Source organism: Triturus cristatus, chromosome 8, assembly GCF_964204655.1.
Source record: "Triturus cristatus chromosome 8, aTriCri1.1, whole genome shotgun sequence".
Lineage (NCBI taxonomy): Eukaryota > Metazoa > Chordata > Amphibia > Caudata > Salamandridae > Triturus > Triturus cristatus.
This window is the reverse complement of record NC_140591.1, coordinates 1,562,301,052-1,562,320,551: the sequence shown is the minus strand read 5'-3', so window position 1 is coordinate 1,562,320,551 and position 19,500 is coordinate 1,562,301,052. Positions and strand designations below refer to the sequence as shown.

The 19,500-nt window shown below is 41.9% G+C and overlaps 1 protein-coding gene across 6 annotated transcripts in view; it reads right to left on the bottom strand.

The window, feature by feature from the left end:
- LOC146806147 (olfactory receptor 52K1-like) overlaps positions 1-19,500 on the bottom strand; it is a 73,806-nt gene that overhangs the window by 40,486 nt on the left and 13,820 nt on the right. For all 6 annotated transcript variants that reach the window (XM_085620594.1, XM_085620593.1, XM_085620590.1 and 3 more), the window contains exons 2-3: positions 16,465-16,559; positions 15,398-15,549 (exon numbers count right to left, since the gene is read on the bottom strand). The gene's annotated coding sequence lies outside the window, so the exon portion shown is untranslated. The remainder of the gene's footprint in view (positions 1-15,397; positions 15,550-16,464; positions 16,560-19,500) is intronic.

Below are 19,500 nucleotides of genomic sequence, written 5' to 3'. Positions count from 1 at the left end.
CGTGCACTGTTTTGGAGGCTCTACCTACACCGGACAAGGACACAGACCTGGAGGCATAGAAACAAACAATTAAGCTGACACATGGCCTTATAAATAACAAGACAGGCTAACACATATACAGAGAGACCACTGGATGTACGAAGAGCTAATATGGGCCCTTAATGATTTATACTTTGGAATGTATTATTTTAAAGCAAACACTGAAAGAATGACAGGCCAGCCAACTTAGTCAAGAGTGTGGAGAAATTCCATTACAGACGTTGCATTAATTTAGTGTTGCTTGCTGAATCTCTAAAAAGCGTTTTCTCTCTGGTGTGCCACGCTAGAAAGTATCTCCTATGCAATGACTGAGTGATGCCATACATTTTTTGTCTTTGTTTGTTATGGCTGATTATGTAGTTCAAAAGTAGACTTTAAAACATATGTACATCCTGAAGGAAAAGAGCTCATTGGAGAACATTTGGCTTTCCACAGATTCATTGCCCCCGCTTATCTCTTCCCCGGAGTGGCATTTAATTACAACAGCGTCATATCATGCATTGCATTGTGCTCTGTCCGGGCTTGCTGATTGTGACACAGTACTTTTAATGGGCGTGTAATGCATGAGGCTGATTATGAATGGAGACCCACAACCACAAGGCACTTATGCAGACTCCAGGACTCAGACGATGATACCAATGATTGCCTCATATCTGCCTCGCCTCCATAGACGGCATCATTTTAATTGCATTACTGTAGTTGTATGTGCATGTACACACATTTCTTTGCAACATTTTTCCTAATGCTTACACAAAATATGGCATTTGACTCTGTGCTAATCACGGTCGTTTATATTCCTACCATAAATAAGCCACAGCAGCAATCTGCACGTGTGTTAGCTAAGAAGTTTCCATGTGTCACCTTGGGGAAAAATGAGGATGTATATAATTTTAACATGTTCCCTGTTTTACAAAGAAGACTGATCATCAGATGTTTTTAAGTTCTGCTGGCGCATCCATTTTCTAGTACTAACTTTGCTTGTCTGAAATCTCGAACCTCCAACTGCCTGACCTTTTACCCAGAGATTGTTTGCTCACAGGACGTTTAGGGGATTCACGACCGTTTCCTCTGCCACTTGCTCTGCTTGCTCTGTGTCCTCTTGTCTTTGTATTCCGAAAGATTCCTTCGCGCCACGGCCGGGCCTTGGATGGGGACACCCAATCAGCTCTCATGCTGCCTGGAGTGCCCAGGAAGTCAATTTGCGCCGAGGCCTGCCTGTTCCATTCGCACCGAGGCCTGCCTGTTCCATTCGCACCGAGGCCTGCCTGTTCCATTCGCACCACGGCCTGCCTCTCCCTGCAGAGCCTTGAATCTGCCTCCGACCACAGCCCCGCTCACCGCTTCACTCCTTTCTCTGCAGCTGACCAACTCCGATCGAGGCCCAAGCAGTGAAGCAACTAAAGAAATTCCACCATTTAAAAGTCGGCACCTGCAACACTAGCATACCCATGGCCCTCAATTCTGTCAACCCGGCCCTGAGAAATATGTGCCGGTGCTTAGCACCGGAAAGCACCTGCACAAATTAAGCACTGGATAGAAATGTTTCTGCCGCTACGCCCTGCTGGCATGCAGCATGTATGCTTCAGCTTCTCAGAGGTGCTCAGAGAGCTCTGTTCGGCATTCTTGCCCTGATTACCTTCAATAATAATTAAACAGTTTTTTGGGAATACTTTCCTAAATAATTTCCTGTCCTTTATTTTTAATGTGGGTGATGTGGGAGACTAGTCTTACAGACATTTTGCAGATAAATGTTGTTTAGTTTATGTTTCATGCAAAATCCTTTAAAAAGTTACTTTTAGATCAAAACAGTACCTCACACATATAAGAAATGGGAGGGCATCACGAGATTATTTGCTTTAATATCAGTGAGATGCTGTTGTGCTGCAAAATTGAAAACACACGTCATCACTATCCATGAATACTGTAGATGTAAACAGATTTAGAATTTAGGATGAGTGGCTGTGCACTGTCAGAGACCTGGTCAAAGAGGACATGAAACTGCTGAAACTGGATCATATATTTAAAGCTGTTCGTAACAGTGGCCGGGGGCCCCTAAATACGTTTGGCCGAGGCCCCCCAAAATCCTTAAGGTGTTCCTGGTGAGGTGTGCCAGCTAGGCCTAGCTTCGGAACATACATTTCTATCATGTAGATAGAAATGTTTCTGAAGGTAAGAGCATTGGCATGCAGCATGTATGCTTCTGGTTCTCAGAGATGCATGCCAGCCTAGCTTCAGAAACTTTATTTTTGTACCACAGGAAAAAACAGGGATTGCGTTTTGTGTGTTCCGCTTACATAATAGTTGAAGCAACATCTAAAGCCTTAGGCTTTAAATATTGCAGTAACACATGGTGCCACTGTCAACTGCTGTGCAGATTCCTGTGCTGGTCACGACAATAAACATTCCATGACCAGCTCCCATTCTGGGCCTGAGGTGAGGTTGCTTTACTGGCACTTACCATCAGCACTCTAGGCCCACTTCCAGCATGTGAAAGTGCGTGCGCAGCCACTGGGTGAAGATCTGCAATGATTGAAGGTTGTAGTGCAGCTGGAACAATTTTAAGAGTGGCGCCAATGTTGCATGACTGACTGAAATCATAGAGTTTGTGAAAATTACAAAGAATAAGTGTTTCTAATTTATATGTTTTATTATGTTATATTTTTCTTTTCAACATCTGGTAAAGGCAGTGGGACTCTATATAATGTTTGGGCAAAGAACAAGAGGGTCCTGTACAGAAACCAACCTACGTTGCTGCTCTTGCAACCCCACAACACAGCAACTCCAGTGTTTAAGTTAAGGAAACTGATGCCATATTTTTTACAAAGTAGTTAAAGGCTATCTATATATGTGGTTTACATCCTGGGTCGGGTGGGTGCACATCAGTATCAATCAGAGGCATGGAACTGTGTAATCAGCATTAAAAGATGGATTGGAATGTTACGAGTTCCATTGGAAACAATGAAGTGGTTCAGGGGTTGTAAAGGCAGGTGTAAGCTTTCAGCTCCAACTTCCCAATGTTGTTTTTTCTGTTCCTCCCTTTTTAATGTAGAACCCTCAGTGGGTGGACTGTAATAATAGCTATATAGCCCAGCTGTCTCTGGCTATACCAGTTGTTAAGGGCCCTCTCCGTTGCCTTGGTATAGGCCCTCACCTGTCGCACGAGATATGTCTGTTTCAGGGCCTTGAGCAACTACTATGGCACACAGAGGCAACAGGCTTAAGATTGTATTTTTAACAGTCATGTTGTGCAAAGGGGAGCTGTTGGAAATATATTGCGATAATGCACAAGATATGTATTTATACAAAAATTTGATGATTTTGCAACAAACCTTATACATTGTACTTTGATTATTGACAGGTAACTTTAATATTGGTAAGACTCCATGAATACTGTAGAGCACCTACTTGCAAGGCCATTTGTTGGACTGAGACTTGAAGACAAACTAACTATAAAAGTATTAGGAACTGACCGTCCTGACCTACAACTACAACAAAGTACCCAAGACAGAGTGAACACTTACAGACGTACATTCTCAAACACCTGGTACACAAAAGATGATTGGCTTACAGGGTGTACTTCAACAAATTCTCTGTTCTGCTTCCCCTGCTTGGTGTTTGGTTGTGACATTCCTTGGACAAAAAACGGAGTAACAGGATTGAAGCATTTGTCAGACAAAATAAAGAAGCTTGCACACACATGAATCCATATGGAAAATCTGAAATACTGGGAATGTTGGGAGACACACCGATTGAAGCCCACATAAGCAATGCATACTGCAAATCAATACAGAAGCACAATGAAGCAGTTGACAGGAATAGACAAATACTGTCAAAAATAATTGATTGCATTTGTTTCTGTGGTGCTTTTGAACTAGCATGATGAATCTGAAAGTTCCTTAAATCCTGGTATATACAGAGGCCTTGTGGATTTAATAGCAAGCATAGACAATGAAATGGAAGCACATTTACCAAATGCTACAGTCTTCAAGGGCACCTCTAAAACGATACAAAATGAACTCCTTGAGTGTATGCTAGAAATGATGAGAAGCTATATTGTCCAACAGTTGAATAAACACAGACTTGTGGCTATTCAGGCTGATGACACCGCTGATGTGGCCACAAAAACACAGTCTGTATTAGTCTTTCATTACCTTGACAATGACGGTAAAGTTGTGGAGAGGTTCTATGGTTTCACACATTTAACAGACTCCAGTGCAGTAACCATTACTTCAACTACACTGTGTGAACTGAACTTGATTTACCACCGCAGCCTCAAAAACAAAAACGTATTACACAAAGCTATGATGGGGCGTCAGTAATGAGTGGAAACCTTGGTGACATACAGAAAAGAATTAGGGATGTGTACCCTAATGGCTGTTATGTGCACCTGTACGCCCACCAATTAATCATATTCTGCAATAGGCAGTATCAAAGATATCTGAGGCACACATTTTCTTTTTGGATATTGTAGGCATGGCAGCATTCTTCTCAAGTTCCCCCAAAAGGATGGAAGTACTTTAAGAAATTGTGGCCAAAAGGCTTCCAAAGGGATCCCAAACGTGTTGGAGCTTTCACATATACGTACAATCAACCTAATATTCCAATATATGGATGATCTTGAGAAATGTTTCGACGTCATAGAAGCCAATGCTGAACTTGAATTCAAAAGTTTGAATGACGCCTGTGGCGTTGCTAGAACACTACAAGACATAGAGTTTCAGTTCTTTCTGTTTTTATTTCATGAAATAATGTCTCATGTCGAAATATTATACAGCCAGTTACAAAAACAAGAAATCGTCTTTGTGCAAAGAGTTACCAGCCTGTTTGTCACCAGCGTGAGCAAAGTGAAAGATGGGGTTGACAATTTAGACAGCAGCCAGCCACAGGATTTTACTTTCTCAATCCGCAGGAACAACATCCGCAGTCTGGTCCAAATTGCAAAGGAGGTATGTGACATTATAATTGTACATGCACAGGAACGTTTTTTTTATTTTTTTTTACAAAACATTTGGTGAGGGCCTCCTTACTGCAATGTGATATCAGTTTGCAAAAAATTATCATTTCTTCCCTCAGCAAGCTCTGAATGAGGCTGTGGAAGCTTACACTGTGCTCAACAAAGAGGATCTGAGAACTGAGTTGACTGTACTGTATAAAATGCATGTATACTGGCAGGCCACTGGTGCCATTTCTTTGCTGGCTTTAATTCAGAAACGTAATATGGAACAGTCACATACAGAGACAGTGGCTTTTCTAAAAATAGTCATTACCACTCCTATGACAACAGCAGAGACGGAACAATGTTTTTCCACTTTAAACAGAATTAAGACATTCCTGAGGAACACCATGATTGAGGAAAGATGTAATTCTTTAGCAATGCTCTCTATAGGGAAAGACCTTGTAAAGAATCCCAGACTTTAATGTTCAAGTTATTGAGAAGTTTGCAGCTATTAAAGACAGACATGCTGATTTTGTCTACAAAACGTGAACAATACGTTAATCCTAACATTTCTTCTTGAATGCTGCTAGTTTGTGACCTGTTTATTTGTTTGTTAAATAAAAAAATCTTTGAGGTACTCAGCATTGTTATCTCGAAGTCTGTTATGCAGCTCTGTGATTATACTGAATAAGCAGCTACCTATGTTATTATATGACATCTCTTTATTAATGTAATAACTGCACTTTCGCAATTGCTTTATTTACCTTTTGCTTTCTCAAATTTGCTTTAAAATGCACCATTTGCCCACTCTTTTTCAACATTTTTGCAGGGGAGAACCCCCACACACACCCCTTCCTTAGTTTGTTCAGGCTCGCTCGCAACCACTCGCTCGCCGTGGTGATCTCTGCCACAATTTTACACCCCACCACTTTCAAATGTCATCTGCTGCCACTGGTCTATGAGTCAATCTGCCTCACTGTAGGAGAGGGCATTGCACCATCTCCGAACATTGAATAGCCTACTGTGGCATTCTTTAATTCTGGGTAAGCATAGTAATGTTAGTAATTGGATGCTGTCTTGAAATAGAATGTTAACAGTAGAATAGAATGTGATGACACGGTGACTGTGGAGATGAACACCTGAAGGCAGTTGATGCCTGATGTCCTGTGGATGAGACCTTGGATAATCTATATCTTGAATAAAGAAGATATATAATCTACAATTGGTGTATCCTACTTCTTCACACTGGCGACGAGGATGGGATCACTGGACTCAAGATACACATCAGCTGACTGAAAGTATTTCAAGGTCTCAACGCGATTCAACCTTTGTTTGGACTCACTAAGGTATTTTTTTTTCCTCATTCTCTTACTCTGAAATACTTCTGAGAAGACTTTTCAAAAGGAACTAAGAATCCTGCTTAAAACAAATCTGGTTATCTCTTAGCGTGTAAAAATCAATTAACTTTCACGCGAGCTCATGACAGTGACTTACACTCGGTGTATTTGTTAAAAGTGATCAAATACCCTTTGGTCTGTGAGCATTTTCGTTGTTTGGGGAAGCGTTTCACCGTAATTCAATCCGATGATGAGAACAACTTAAACGTATATTTTAAAATGTATCCGTTACCTTTTGGTGTTTTGCTCGCGCTTCGCTTTGAGGATTTCATTATATAAAAAAAAAAGACGTCACACGGGACTGCTGTGTGCGTCACTTGACTACCATCAAAGCTTCCTTGACAACGCTCACGTTTCGTATTAGAAACAAGTGACTCACGTCACGCGTCTCCAAGCAACACTAGAAAATTACTTGGCAGCAACACCGAAGTCACGTTAGAACACGATTGACGTAAATGAGATTTATTTTAGTTCAGTTTTGAGCGCTGTGATCAACGCGCTTTGTCTTCTTAAACGGAATCTCCCTAAAAGTTTAACCTCACTGTGTGTCTCTTCGCTGACACACACAGCAGATCAAAAACATGTCCAAAATTGAATAAATTAATTTACACCTATGCTGATGTGCACAGCCTTGCACAACTAAGTCTCTTCGCTGACACACACAGCAGATCAGAATAACATACTAAATTGAACAAACAAGTTCTTACCTACGCTGATGTGCACAGCCTTGCACAACTGAATAGAAACATTTCCAAACCACGCTGATGTGCACAACCCTTGTGCACCTACATACGTAATATATACATCAAAGGAAGATATATATAAATAAAAGAAGAGGAATGACATATGGCTTCTTCACACTGATGTGCACAGTTTTTACTCTTGGAATGGCACATCATTCCATGATGTGACTACGATTGCAGTTTACTTACTGAAGTGCACAATTTTGATGTTTGATGACAAAGTTTTTATTTTCTTTCTGTTTCAAAATATATCTTTTGAAATTATTTTGCAGATACGTGCAACACTTACACTGTGAATTTGTGTTTCATCCACTTACTTATAAATTTGTGTAATTAATAACTTTGCGTTCACGTTATAATTATAAAATACCTGCTTGTCTAATAACGTTTGTAACTAACTAATTTCTTCTCTAGGTTTAGTTCTAAAGATATTTCACAAAAGTTAAGAAATGCAAAACGTCACATCCGCTCCATTCTTTCTCTCCAGCCCTGGTGATCCACCTATCCGTTGGGCAAAATGGAAGGAAGTTTTCTTGAACTATGCAAGAGTGTGTGGTGTATCACTTAGTGCAGAGAGGAAGTCTGCGCTTTTACTTTATTGTCTTGGTTCTGAGGGGCAAGCCGTATTCGAACATCTACCTGAATTAAATGAGGAAGAGTTTGATAATCTAAATGAATTTGAGATAAATATCAAGAAACTTGATAAACATTATCTTCCCAAAATAAGCACGATTCTGGAACGATATCATTTTGGCAGGCGCACACAAAAAGATGAGGAATCTGTTGAAACCTATGTCACAGCTTTACGCAAATTGGGAGCTACATGTAAATTTGAAGAGTCTCTGGAGGAGCGAATACGTGATCAGTTCATGCTCGGTTATAACATAGAGAAAATAAAGGATGAACTTTGGCAAAAGGATGGTCCCGATTTGGATGAAGTAATTGCTATTGCAAAAAGAATAGAACACTCACTTGTGTGTGTTGAGACGATAAAGAAGAAAGAAAAAAATGCTTCTGAAGAAAAAGTACTCTATGTCAATAAGAAACAGTCTCACACCAAGTCTTCGTCTATACCTGTTTGGTCACAACATGACTCCAATTCTTCTTCTATTTTGTCTAAGTCAAAAAACATTGTCAAACTTAAATGTTACCGTTGTAATGCTTTTGATCATCTAGCTAATGACAAATCGTGTCCTGCAATTATGTCCAAATGTCTTAATTGTGGGAAGATTGGCCATTTTACGAAGGCGTGTAGATCACAAAAGAACAAAAAGGGTAGACGTGTTAAAGAAATAATAGTTGAAGAAGAAAGTGACTCTGACTGTAATGAGTTAGATTGTGGTGAGGTTTTCTTACCCAGTTGTGATAAAAAGTGTAAGGGTCCCATAGATGAAGTACAAGTCAACAATTGTTATATCAAAATGCTTTTTGATTCGGGAGCTAAGATTTCTCTTATACCTAAAGTTTTCTTTGATAAGAAACTGCTTGGTAAAGTCAAGGTATTCAAGCCTGATATTAAACCACTGGCATATGGTGGGCAACCAATAACATTTTTTGGGTACTTCTTAGGTGATCTTGAATATAAAGGGAGATTGACTGCCGGCAAAATTTACATCTCCTGTAGAGGCGATAGTATAATCAGTTGGTTTCATCAAGCTGATTTAGGTGTATCATTATTACCTGGCGGTGATCCCTGCATTATTCTCAGAGACCTAGTGCCCACTTCAAGTACTCCTGTTAGAGATTCTTCGCATAATCCCAGTGCTTTGAACTCAGTGTCATACAGTGGTAACCCAAGTACTGTCTGGCATAATGAATTTAAACAAGTATTCAGTGATAAATTGGGTTGTCTCTCTGGTTATACTCACAACATAACACTAAAACCGGATGCTGTTCCTGTTACATGTAAAGTACGCAACGTACCTTTGTCAATGCACGAGCCTATGCGTCTTGAATTAGAGAAGTTAAAAAGTGAAGGTATTGTTGTGGAAACTGAGGCATGTGGATGGTTGGCTCCAATGGTTTTGGCACGGAAAGCTTCTGGAGAGGTGCTCTTATGTGTGGACCTTCGTGCCCTTAACCGGGAGGTCGTAGCTGACAAATACCCTCTGCCTAACATCACTACAATGTTAACCCAACTTGGTGATGCGTGTGTATTCTCGTCTTTGGATTTAAGGGCAGCTTATCACCAAGTTAAAATTGATGACGCTTCCATGAATCTTACGTCTTTTGTAACTCCCTTTGGAACTTATAAGTTCACTAGGCTGCCATTTGGATTAATTTCCGCAGCATCTGTGTTTCAAAGGGTCATGGAAGATGTTTTGAATGGGATTATGGGGTCAAAGTATATCAGGATGATGTATTAGTTCATGGATCTTCACAAGAGGAACATGATCTGAGACTGAGAGCTGTTCTGGAACATTTTGCTGGAAGGGGTTTGACTTTGAGAGAAAATAAGTGCAAGTTTAATCTTACAGAGATTGATTATCTAGGGAACCGTTTGACAGCGGATGGAGTCAAACCTAAGGAGAGTCTTGTTAGGACCATAAGTGAGCTTCCTGTTCCACAATCAAGAGATGAACTTGTCACCTTTTTAGGTATGGCAGAGTATTACAATAAATGTGTTCCTCGTTTTGCTTGCCGTACTCCCAATTTTAGATCTCTCTTAAAAAAGGGAGCAAAATTCATCTGGTCTTCCCAGTGTCAACTAGAATTTGACGATGTAAAAGTTGCTCTCAATTCAGCACCCTCTCTTCAGAGCTTTGATATCTCATCAAACTCTAAACTTGTTACTGGCGAAAGCTCACGCGGCTTGGGCGCCGTTCTTAAGCAGGTCAGGAATGGAAGGAAGTCACTATACTTTTTCTTTCCAGAGCTCTTGTAGGTCCAGAACTTCTTTATTCTGTGATTGAGAAGGAAGCACTCTGCATATACTGGGCTATCAAGAAATGTAAGAAATTTCTTTGGGGCAATTCGTTTATGGTTCACTCTGATCACAAACCGTTAAAGGATGTGTTTTGTAAAAAGAGTCTTGATGTGATCTCTTCACGTATATGCAGGTGGGTGATTGCATTGCAAGATTTTGATTTTGTAGTGAAATATATACCTGGTGTTGAAAACAAAGTAGCAGACTGTCTTTCTCGGCTAATCCCCAAGCAAAATGTAGAAGGCGCTCTGGATGCTGAAGACTCATGGGAGGTTGATGAGTTCAAGGTGTGTGAAATTGTGGAGAGATGCTATGTGAAAGGATTTAGACTTGCAAGAGATTTGTAATCTGATGCTGAAAGGTTGGTCTTGTCTAAGAAACTCGAGTGAGAATGCTCGAAGATATTGGAATGTGAGAGATGAGCTTTCTGTGAGAGAAGGATTGCTATGGAGAGGGACAAGATTGATTCCTCCGTCTTCTGTCAGAACAAAAATAGTTCAGTTGGCTCATCAAGGACATCAGGGTGTATCTAAGACCAAGGAAAGGGTGTGTTTACATTTCTGGTGGCCTGGTATTGATATTCTTGTTGAACGTTTGATAAGAGATTGTATTGATTGTAATACTTCTGACAAAGTTTGTAAAACAAGAGTACAACCCATGGTCATTCGTGAAGCGCCTACACGTTGCTGGCAGGATGTAGCTCTAGACATTTTAGGACCTGTTTGCAGTAAGAGTGGGCAGTTTTATGTCCTAGTCCTTGTAGACATGTATTCAAGATGGCCTGAGATAAAAGTCGCGCAGAATATACAAACAAGAAGCATCACAAAATTCTTAGAAGATGTTTTCTGTAGAGAAGGGTTTCCAGAATCTCTTCTGACGGACAATGGCGTCCAATTTGTTTCCAATGAAATGGAGGAGTTTTTAATCAAGAAAGGGATTAAGCACAAGCGTTGCTCTCTCTATCACCCGGAGTGTAACGGAATGGTGGAGAGGTTCAACCGTGTGCTGAAGGAGTCTATCCAGTTAGCTAAAGCACAGGGTAAAGACTGGGTAGCTGAAATACATGAGAGAGTCAGGGTCTACAGAATCACACCACACTCCACCACGGGTGGAATTCCCTTTGAGCTGTTTAGAGGCCGCACTCCGAACAGCTATTTGTTTCAGTCATGGATGAGGGAAAAAGGTGTTGAGGCTAGAAATCCTAGTAATGTACAGTTGTTGACCAAACAACATGCCAAGTCTACTCAAAGGAAAATTTATGTTGACGCTAGACATGCTGTTGCCCACACAAGTGTGCATGTTGGAGATCGCGTTAGGGTACGTCTTCCTCACAAATCCTCTGGATCAAAGTTCTCTTCTCCTTTCAAAGTTGTCAAACTTTTTAAAAATGCGGTAAAACTGAATGATGGGCGCATATGGAATTTAAATAGGATTGCACCTATTCCTGTTACTTTGTCCATGTGTAGTAGCAACGTGCCTGATTCTGTTATTCAGTCAAGCAAAACTGTTCGTAATGCCTCTCTGCGTAGGAGCTCTCGTGTAGTCAGAGTTCCAGCAGCTTTGCACGATTATGTGTTAAAGTGACTGTAATTTTAGCTCCCGTTTTATTGTTGCTCTGTTTTCATAACTGTTTTTTATTTTGGTTCGGGGGAAGGTGTGTGGTATTCTTTAATTCTGGGTAAGCATAGTAATGTTAGTAATTGGATGCTGTCTTGAAATAGAATGTTAACAGTAGAATAGAATGTGATGACACGGTGACTGTGGAGATGAACACCTGAAGGCAGTTGATGCCTGATGTCCTGTGGATGAGACCTTGGATAATCTATATCTTGAATAAAGAAGATATATAATCTACAATTGGTGTATCCTACTTCTTCACACCTACCCTGTCCCTCCCTAGCGTGGATGTCTGCACCAGTGACTCTGTCTCGAGTGACTGCCTTGTGGTAGGCAGAGCAGAACTGGCATTGGCTGAGTGACTTCACTCACACTAGCTGTGTGGTGGGCAGGCAGTCTCACTGTATGAACCCACCCCTGGACAACAGAGCTGCATTCTTGGAGTAACAGCAATGGTAAGAAATGGCAATGGCTGAGGCCAGGCATGGCAGCTACACAGCAGGGGCAGTGCAAGAGGTATGAGGAGCACTGTGCTCCACCAGAAACTCATCATTCACAGTTATGACTGGTTGATTTAAATGTTGCCAGTTCGAACCTGGGGCCCAGTCTTGGTGGCTGACATGCAAGGAGTGGAACTGGACATGCGCAGACCAGACCAGCAATACACAATACTATCACATTAGAAATAACTGTGTGGGCACAGGAAACCTGTTTGTTAACCTATGAGCAATGACTCATATCACTCACTGTGTGTGCTTTTTTTGCTTGTGTGACACAGACCTCCTCTTAAAGGCACTAAGTCAGAGGCAGATATGTCTAGGAAATCTGTGATCGCAGCCAAAGTTTGACCTTCTCAAGGCAATAGAGGTTAGAAAACATTGAGGGATCGATGCAAGTCAAAATGCCCTGGACTCCCAAGGATGTTTAGTTTTCAGAAATGTCTGGGTTTGGTAAGTTTTCTTGTGTTGGAGCTGTACCCAGGCCCAAATACCTCAGCTGCCAACAAGGCTAGAATGGGTGAACTGTGAGATTCTCTTGGCACGTTTGGTGCAGACCTGTCAAGTAGAGCCCAATAAATAGGGTAGTTCTAAATGTAACATTTCCCATTGGATTTTTTACTTATTGAAATAGACAAAACAGGCTTAACAGAATTACAAACAAATTTGGCATGTAAGTAGAACTTTAAGCTTAGAAGTGGCTTTGTGTGGTTTGGTGTATATCTGTTTGCAATTTTTGAGAAACTTGTGTTTAAAATGTGTTCCTGTATGACCATGAAGCGATCCAAATTTAAAGAGATCTGGACTGTAGATCTGCAAATTCTCTGTGAATTCACAATCCACAGAACTACTGATTCCAATTAAAACAAGCATTGGAAATGCAATCGGTCTTGTTTGAGTTAGAACTTTTGGCATTGTAAATGGCAATGTGTTGTGCCTGTGTGTTATGGAGCGAATGTATGTGGTGGAATTATATGGGTTAGATTGGATTTGTTAGTTGTGGAATTGTGTGGTGTGGAATTGTGTGGTGTGGAGTGGATTTATGTGGCATGGTGTGCTGTGAAATTATGTGGATAATATTTGTGTTATTGATTGTACTGGAATTCTGTGAAGTAGGATTGTGTGTTATGGAGTGTAATTAGGTGGAATGGTATTTTGTATTGTGGAGTGGTATGTAGTGGAGTTTAATTGTGTAGTGTGCTGTAAAATTTTGTGACATGATGTAGAATTGTGTGGTGTGGATTGGATGAATGTGGTGTGTTGTGTAATTATGTTGTTGAGTTGAATTATGTGGTTTGGTGTCAAATTGTGTGGTGTGGATTGGAAATGTGTGTAGCTGAAATGTGTGGGGTGGAACTGTGTGGGCAGCATTGCCTTTTTGGTGATGGAAAAATCAAATAGGTAGGAGATATGCTCCAGATGCATGTTTGTGGGTGTTTTTAAAAATAAGAATATGTGCAAAAAGTGCAGAGAAATGGACATGACTATAATACAGTCGGATAAAAACACATGTGCACATGCTATGACATGGAGATTATGACAGTAGGATCCAAAAGTGTGTGCAAGGAAACATCACTACTTATACAAGGAAAGTGAAAGATTGATTCACAGATTACAACAAGGAGACACCATACAGTTACACCATTCTCATTAAGACTATTCCACACCACACTATCCTTGTGTAGACCACTGCCACCCAAACTGTTCCATCTCAACCTTTTGTCAGATTCTTGGCTCTAATTTCTGTGTACTTTGTCTACATAAAAGCTACCAACACACATGTGCCAGATACAACACCTCCGATGTTCCAGTACGTTGCCACAATATCCTTGTCAGAAATCGTCAGACATAAATATCACCACATTAGAATTAATCACAAAAAATCTCCACATAACGGGACAATATTTTTGTAAGAGATATTTAGGGCATGATGTTTATGTGAACAATATTTTGGCATACAAACAAAGCTCCAAGCTCTCCTTTACGTCATTTCTATTTTGTCCCAACTTCAACAGCCAAAGTCCAGTTCACTTTGGAAAGTGTTAGTGTCAGAAGCAGACTCAAAAAATCATTTCTTGTAACCAACCAACCAATTATTATGACATCAACAGCATGTTCACAAACAGAATAGTGGCAGAAAAAAACTATTCTGGCAATGTACCAATTTCATCAAACCATAGATACACCCATCCCCAGTTCTGCCCTCTTCCCACAGCATTGCCGCTGCCTAACAGAGCATACACTGAATGAACACCTCCATAGGTACATGGTCAGCATGCACATCACTTCCATCTAGTCTGGTTGCACCTGCATCAACAGAGCAGCCTAACTATCTGGAGCTGATCTGGAGACTTTCAGAGCCATGCAATAACACAATAATCTCACCTGAACCTGTAGTAACACACCCAATGCTTAGGTACTGCTTGTGTTTACAGGCCCTGCAGACCGGATTTTCCTAGGCATGCCTGTACATTGAGTTTTGTGTTCTACTTTCTACCAGAAGTACCAGGGGTGACCTCCACAAAGAGACATGTAACAACTGCAAAGGTATTTGCAATTTCGCCTAAGAGTTGTTTCAGGAAGTCCGGTTCAAACAGTTACAGTGAGCAGCAAGCTTTCCTCCAGGGAGTTTAAAACACACTGCATGACATAGCTCGCAGCTATGCGTTCATGTGCCCCGGCCCGCTGTCACATGTAATGTGAGCAGCTCCTGCTGGAAAGGGAAAAAGAAACACTAAAAACTGCAGCTCAAATCCCAGTGCCACATCCTGCACAAACCAGCTTTATAAGAAGCATGTATTGCTGAGAAATGTGAAGTGTGCCCACGAAAAAAGCCCCAACATGGTGAATGTGAAGAAAATGCACATGGTCACTGCACAGGCTCGTTATAGTCACCCTCTGGACTGTGTTCTGAAAGTGTGAGCTGCTCTGTTCACTGCAAGTCCCAAATATGTTTTAAAAAAATCAGTATACTTTCACAACCCGGCATATCAGTTTTCAAGAAAACATCTGAAATTGGGCTGCTTTCTGTCTACAGAAAAAGTCATTAGTTCTGTTAGAAAGACGCATCCCTGATCTAGAAAAAACCCAATATTTTATTCCCTAAAAAAACGTTGAACTGTTGCCTAATGGGATTCAACTGCCAGAGCGGCTTGACATCACTCCCCGAGAGGCAGCGATGCCGAGCTGCAGGCGGAGTACACAGTGCGGAAACTTCACACAAGGGAAGTGTATCACTGTACCTGGGCCGGGCAGCGCTACTCCTTCCGCGCCATGGTCCTGGAGGTTTCTACGTCCCAGCCACTGTCTTGTCCCCCAGCTGCGGTACCGGGAATCCAGAGCTTCAAGGTCCAGTACCTGGCAGGCTTCCTCACGCTCCTTCGTGGCACTCTTCCTGAAACAACCGATTGCAGGAAAAACTATCTGGCCGGGCAGTTATCATGGTGACTTGTTTCAGTGCTCTCGCGCTCCCGCTCTTTTGCACCCTTCTGTCCCGCCCCTCGTGACCTCCTCCCTGCCCTCCCTTTCTCTGCTACACCCCCAACTCATTCAAACTCACAACCATTGCGCCAGTGCAAACACGTATCCGAGATAAACCCCACACGTCACACTATTGTATACAACTCCGTCACACAAAATACACAAAGCACATTACATAAACACACACCACACCTAGGAACAACAATCACAGTGCACACAAATATATAATCCATTGACACTTGCAAACACGTCTCAATAAAAGCACTGATCACCCTTGCACACACAGCAGAGGCAGACACACAGACTACATACAGCATGAACAGTGGGCACCGCATGCACACCACACACACGAACACAACACGTGTAAACTTGCATGCAAAACATATCGCGCCTTAAACTCACAAACGCACAACACCCATGTATACTCGAATACACAAACCACACAAGTGACACACATGTCACCGTATACACTGGCACTAAATGTTGATATGAATATGTGCTTTAGCAGCGTGGTCTAACTCAACGAAACCTTTCTTCCTGGAATTCACTCCTCCACGCCAATCACACAGGGAAACTGAGTTCCTGAACCCATTGTTGCCGAGCAGCTTTGGAAGTGTTACTTGTCAATATCTATCGTGCTTTCTGTATTGTTTCGTGTGATAGGTGACTGTTTACATAGAACAACAACACAGCAAATTCTTGGCGACCCACCCATGGAGCAGGCTTGCTTTTTGTAGTTCTTTAATATTTTATTTTGTTTTCGCTGTGATCTTTTCTCACACTACCACAATCACTGATGAGCCTTCCCTGCCACAGCCCGCTTTCTTACCCTATTGTGAAGCAGAGGCCGCGTTAGTGGCTTAATCAGCGCAGGTATTCACGGGGAACGGACAGGACTTCCTGTATTCTTTCATCTTTCTGAAACTGAAAAGAAAATACTTTGGTCAGGAATGCGCAATCAGCTATCTTACGACAAAGGTCGCTGAACGAAACGATTGTAGCTTTAACCAGACTACACATAGGTCCACAATCATGGGAGCACTGAGGGCTGGGAACTATGGTGATCCCAGTGCTTGAAATAATAAACAAGCATTTGCAACTCAATAGGACTCACATTTATGCGAGACCTATTGCATTGGAAACAAGAGTGCGGGTGGGCAAGAAGGCACAAACGGGAGTGGGGGGGGGCAAGAAGTCACGCACTGCCGAAGGGGGTGGGGAGGAGACAGGGAAGAAAATAGTTTTCGGAGTAAAGGGGCCAGTAGGCATGGAAGGATACAAATGACGACATGGCTGTCATGAGGAGGGACTAGCAAGCCTAAATCCAATTGGAAGGCAGCATTTGGGATCTAAGCCAATGAAAAAGATGGGCAGAGAGTGGGTGGAGCTTCCACAAAGCTTCTGCACTATACTCAATACTGCATGCCTCGCAAAGCGGGCAGCGCATGCGCTGCAACGTTACGCTCGACCTAAAAATTAAGTCTCACCATTGGATTAGGGAGCTTTGTCTCCTGTTGCCATTCCGGCTGTGGATATATGAGTCTGCTGAGCTCTGATTGCCTGGTCATCACAGAAAAACTTCTGTTGTGGCCGACATTACCAAACTCAGTGTATTGTTAAGCATGTTGGGACAGATGAAAAACAAGCATTTACAATGCAATAGGTCTCGCATTTGCGAGAATTTGAGCCATTGGCATTGTAAATGACAATGCCTTTTATTCACATATTGGTTTTGAAAACATAATTAAAATGCATTGTTATTTACAATGTCAATGGCTTAAACTCGTGCAAATGCGAGACCTATTGCATTGCCTTTAGGACCTTATAAGTGTTCAGCTATGCAACAGTTGATGTAGTTGCACCAAGGATATTGTACTGCATAACTAAATACTTATAAGGTCCCAAAGGCGAGGCCTATTGGCTATGCCAATGCTTGTTATACTTCTTAGTGTGCTCTCACCTAACAATTTTAAGATTAAAGATTTAACTAGAGAAAGCTCGCCAACGTTTGGTTGGGATCTCAGCGCAGTTCAGACTGGCTCATTTCAGCATATGATTTTGGAATGAGCCTTGGAATGATAAAATACAACCCAGTGATTGGTCCAGATTGTGTAACCCGGCCCAGAACCAGTCCTCTCATTGGTCTGGCTCTACCCCAGCCCTGCTTGAACTGTATAGGCAGCTGCTTGTTGGGAAAGACCCACTTTCCATTTGCGCAAGCCATCTAAAGGATTTAACACAGAAATTCCTTTGCTTCACAAATGAAACAAATTGGTTTGTTAAGGCTATTGTAGGAGCATAACAAAAACAAAACACCCACTAGGCGTACACAACAAACTTTTCAATACCCTGCCATCTAGACTACTTATCTCGGGTATGCTGTAAACCAGTGTTGTAATACAAAACGATGCCCCCCTGCAGAATGTGGAGAAGGGCCGCAGAGTCTCCCGTATCTCACATATATTTTTGTCCTTTCGCTGAATGGGGTCCCCTTGAAGGCTTGAGGAGCCATCTTGCAGTGCAGGGGCCTGCGTTCCATCGTTGTCAGTCATTCCTTGCACACTCATACAGCACTATTGCCAAATTAAAGAGTGGGACCTCTAGATCGGCATCAATAACAATTTTGCGGCATAGGTGTTTTTTTGTTGCATATTTATATAGCGCGAACTCAAGCCGAAGGTATTGGAGCGCTTTACATAACACCGTATTTACGTTACACATTCAGGCGCGGGGAGGTGAAGTGATTTGCCCAGAATCACAGGATGTGGATGCGACCCAGAGGCTCGAACCCTGGTTTCCAGCACCAAAGTCAGCAGTTTAAGCCGACGGACCACATCCTTTCCCCGGTTGGTTGGCAGACTTAGGACTCATTCATGGGGCAGTAATTGTGATAAAGGCCCGTGCCTCATCGGAGGGCACAACCCGTGATCGCGCAGGTTAAATTAATCCTTAATAAATAGAATCCTGTTCAAGTCAACAGGTTCCCGGGGCTGCTGAGGAAATCTGAAGAATAGCGATTGAAAACAACTCATGCTTGGCACACAGTGACTCATTCTGGTGCATATCAAAATCCATAGAACATTAAGATAACCTCACCACTGTGCTGCCTTTCTGTAAATATGTTTACGAATCCTGACCATGTTTTCCCAAAACTAAAATAAAATAGAAAGCAAACCTAATATATATTGCATTTCTAGCAGCAGCTAAAAAAGTCAGAAACGCTGCGAAAATCCTAAGGTGCACTTGTGCAATATCTCAACAATATTACCTAGCCCACAAAACTCTGCATAAAAATTAAGTGGATATTATAATACATAAGATCATCTACAAATTACTCTGCCGTAACCTCAGCCTAAAAACAGCCAGTACCAACATTATGCACTTGAATGTACTGCATCATTTCATATTCTTCAGCATGATTGAATGTGCCCGGGCTGATTTGAATCGCTGTCCGCAGCCGGCACATTAACCCACAGTACTATACCACGAGCTCCAAAAGGGTGGTTGCAGGGAGAAATACATGAAAACAAACTGCTGCTGTTCCCTGAGGGTCACCGTAATGCAGGCTGACGGCTGATACACTCTCTGCGGCGGCAGCAACCACATCTCAAGCAAAATAGATCAATGTCTAAATTCTTTCTGACACTTCTCATCAGCTTGGTTTATGGATTTCCTGCTGATGCAGGACTCGCCTGATTTACCCTCCCCTCCCTATGCAGTCCACTGCGCTCCCATGTCCAGCTCACAAGCAACGCCTCAAGTCCCTAAAATGACCTCCTCTGTTTCTTATTATTGGTCATCGCTTTCTTGCTCTTTTAAACTAATTTGTGCATTTAATATGTCTGTATGGCAAGCTAACATAACA